Source organism: Amia ocellicauda, unplaced genomic scaffold (assembly GCF_036373705.1).
Source record: "Amia ocellicauda isolate fAmiCal2 unplaced genomic scaffold, fAmiCal2.hap1 HAP1_SCAFFOLD_40, whole genome shotgun sequence".
In the NCBI taxonomy this organism is placed as follows: domain Eukaryota; kingdom Metazoa; phylum Chordata; class Actinopteri; order Amiiformes; family Amiidae; genus Amia; species Amia ocellicauda.
Genome location: NW_027102973.1, coordinates 468,736 through 472,523, shown reverse-complemented (window position 1 = coordinate 472,523; position 3,788 = coordinate 468,736). Strand labels below are relative to the sequence as shown.

The following is a 3,788-nucleotide window of genomic DNA, read 5'->3' as shown; positions in this document are numbered from 1 at the left end:
TGTCTCTCCACTCTGCTCTGAAGTTTCGAGTCGTCTCTTCGTCATCATCAGCAATGCTGAATAAATCAAAATTGCGAAAGCAAGCAGTGGGAATCACGCTGTAAGAGTCTTTGTCGACCCCGCTTTCCCACTTCACCAACGCGTGCATCACCGCCATACTACCTTCACCTTCTCGTCCGTTTTTTCTGCGCCTTTTTCCCCCGACAAGTCACGGCACAAAAAACAGTCCCGCTCTGCATTCTGGTACTTGGCGTTCTTAATAACACCAACAGGGTGTAATCGCATAGACCACTCGAGTATAAAGTACTACATATCCCATCAGTTACAGTTTTTTTTCATCTTCTGAAACTGCAATTTAGCACTTTCAACTGTTTCTTAGTGATTCCTAGAATTACTAACCGGTATTGTAGTCAATGTGTTTATAACCTTTTTTGTTTAACGATTTGTGTGTTATCCTATGGGATCCCATGGTCTTTGATTTGGTCACGGAAGTGATTTGTCTTTGATTTGTTGATCTAGAGTTGAATTTTAATTAGTTTTTCCCTTTTGTATAATTAGTGTAGTGCTACATTTAGTCTTTGTTTTTAAATAAATTTGACAATTTATATCTTTGGAATTGGTGTCTGCGTCCAATTATTACAGAAATTGAGTTCTACAAGACTCCAGGATTCGTGATAAGGTGATACTATGAATTCACTTCTTTAATTGAAATGTATAAGTGTACCTTACGCTACATATATGTATGTATGTATGTATGTATGTCCAATTGCTTTGACAATACAAATGAATTGAATTGAGAGAGAGAGAGAGACAGACAGACAGACTGACAAACAGAAAAACAGACAGACACAGACACACACACACACAGAGCCAGCCAGCCAGCCAGCTCAGCGATGACATCACGAGCCTCTCTCAGCTGACTGCTATGACATCACAGAGCACGTACATTCCGTTGCTTGCCGTCTGTCAACCACTCAGTCACTGCCAGCCAGACTGGCTGGCTGGCTGGATGGGGGGGCTGCTTGCTGCTGCTGTGTACCTTAGCAAGCTTATTTGCTTGACCGGCCTTCCTACTCCTCTGCCCACATGCCCACCTATGCCCGATCTGCTGTTCACCTGGATCACAGCTCCGCCCCAACAAGGCAGAGCCCCCCAAGAATGGTACAAACTCACCCACGATCCCCTCCACGGAAAGCTTTAGCAAAAGGCAAAAGCGTTATACGTAATGAAGAGGAACCCGAGTCCAAGACGCATCCGACCAGCCATACATATTTGTGTGTATTAAAGATCACATTTTCTTACATTTAGTTTTTCTGTACTTTATTACATCTTATTGTGATTTATAAAAGTATTGTTTCTTTTCCATATGTATGTGTGTGTGTGTGTGTGTGTGTGTGTGTGTGTGTGTGTGTGTGTGTCTGTCTCTGTGTGAAAGTTAGTGTGTGTGTCTGTACGTGTGTGTGCCTGTCTCTGTGTGATAGTGTGTGTGTGTGTGTGTATATGTCTCTCTGTGAAAGTGTGTGTGTGGGTGTGACAGTGTGTGTGAGTGTCTGTCTGTCTGTCTGTCATGTAACTCGCACATCTGTGAGGGCACCATTTTTGCAGAAGAGATGTACACATTTTGGAGCAACATATGCTGCCATCCAGACATCATCTTTTCCAGTGATGTCCCTGCATTTTCAAACAGATCACATTTTATTACACTTTGTTTATCTGTACCTTATTACATCTTATTGTGATTTATACTTGTAATGTTTCTTTTCCATATATATGTATGTACAGTGGGGGAAAAAAGTAATTGATCCCCTGCTGATTTTGTACGTTTGCCCACTGACAAAGAAATGATCAGTCTATAATTTTAATGGTAGGTGTATTTTAGCAGTGAGAGACAGAATAACAACAAGAAAATCCAGAAAAATGCATTTCAAAAAAGTTATAAAATTGATTTGCATGTTAATGAGGGAAATAAGTATTTGACCCATTTTCAATGCCCTGGCTTAGGGTTCTCACCCATGATTTGACGGTACATGGCCCCGTCCATCGTCCCTTTGATGCGGTGCAGTTGTCCTGTCCCCTTAGCAGAAAAACAGCCCCAAAGCATAATGTTTCCACCTCCATGTTTGATGGTGGGAATGGTGTTCTTGGGGTCATTCCTCCTCCTCCAAACACGGCGAGTTGAGTTGATGGCAAAGAGCTTGATTTTGGTCTCATCTGAGACCACTTTCACCCAGTTCTCCTCTGAATCATTCAGATGTTCATTGGCAAACTTCAGACGGGTCTGTACATGTGCTTTCTTGAGCAGGGGGACCTTGCGGGCGCTGCAGGATTTCAGTCCTTCACGGCATAGTGTGTTACCAATTGTTTTCTTGGTGACTATGGTCCCAGCTACCTTGAGATCATTAACAAGATCCTCCCATGTAGTTCTGGGCTGATTCCTCACCGTTCTCATGATCATTGAAACTCCACGAGGTGAGATCTTGCATGGAGCCCCAGACTGAGGGAGACTGACAGTTATTTTGTGTTTCTTCCATTTGCGAATAATCGCACCAACTGTTGTCACCTTCTCACCAAGCTGCTTGGTGATGGTCTTGTAGCCCATTCCAGTCTTGTGTAGGTCTACAATCTTGTCCCTGACATCCTTGGACAGCTCTTTGGCCATGGTGGAGAGTTTGGAATCTGATTGATTGATTGCTTCTGTGGACAAGTGTCTTTTATACAGGTAACGAGCTGAGATTAGGAGCACTCCCTTTAAGAGAGTGCTCCTAATCTCAGCTCGTTACCTGTATGAAAGACACCTGGGAGCCAGAAATCTTGCTGATTGATATGGGATCAAATACTTATTTCCCTCATTAACATGCAAATCAATTTATAACTTTTTTGAAATGCGTTTTTCTGGATTTTCTTGTTGTTATTCTGTCTCTCACTGCTAAAATACACCTACCATTAAAATTATAGACTGATCATTTCTTTGTCAGTGGGCAAACGTACAAAATCAGCAGGGGATCAAATACTTTTTTCCCTCACTGTATGTATGTATGTATGTATGTATGTAAGTGTGTGTGTGTCTGTCTCTGTGTGAAAGTGTGTGTGTGTGTCTGTCTGTGAAAGTGATTGTGTGTGAAAGTGTGTGTGTCTGTCTGTCTGTCTGTGAAAGTGTGTGTGTGTGTGTGTGTGTGTGTGTGCGTGTGTCTGTCTGTGAAAGTGTGTGTGTGTGTGTGGGTGTGACAGTGTGTATGAGTGTCTGTCTGTCATGTAACTCGCACATCTGTGAGGGCACCATTTTTGCAGAAAGAGATGTACACATTTTGGAGCAACATATGCTGCCATCCAGACATTGTCTTTTCCAGGGACGTACCTGCATTTTTCAGCAGGATAACGCCAAACCACATTCTGCCCAGATTTCAAGCGCATGGTTGCATAGGCAGAGAGTGCGGGTGCTAGCATGGCCTGCCTGCAGTCCTGACCTGTCTCCGAATTGAGAATGTGTGGCGCACTATGAAGTGCAAATTAAGACAACGAAGGCCCTGTGCAGTTGCGCAGCTGAGGAAATGCATAATGGATGAATGGGGGAAAATCCCGCTTGCTAAACTTAACCAAGTGGTGTCTTCAGTGCCCAAGTGCTTAATAAGTGTTATTAAAAGAAAAGGTGATGTTACATAGTGGTAAACAGTCGACTGTCCCAACTTTCTTGGTTTCTTTTCACTGCTAATGAGATGCTGTAGAGTGAGTTAGTTATATTGCTTTCAGGAGCTCTAATCGTATTGATGAGTTCATGCAGCATTTGTAAT

The 3,788-nt window shown here is 42.8% G+C and overlaps 1 non-coding gene across 1 annotated transcript; it reads right to left on the bottom strand.

Moving 5' to 3' along the window:
• Window positions 1-1,130: 1,130 nt before the first annotated feature.
• LOC136734554 (U5 spliceosomal RNA) lies at window positions 1,131-1,245 on the bottom strand. Its single transcript, XR_010810530.1, has one exon. It is a non-coding gene; the product is annotated as a U5 spliceosomal RNA (small nuclear RNA).
• Window positions 1,246-3,788: the final 2,543 nt, after the last annotated feature.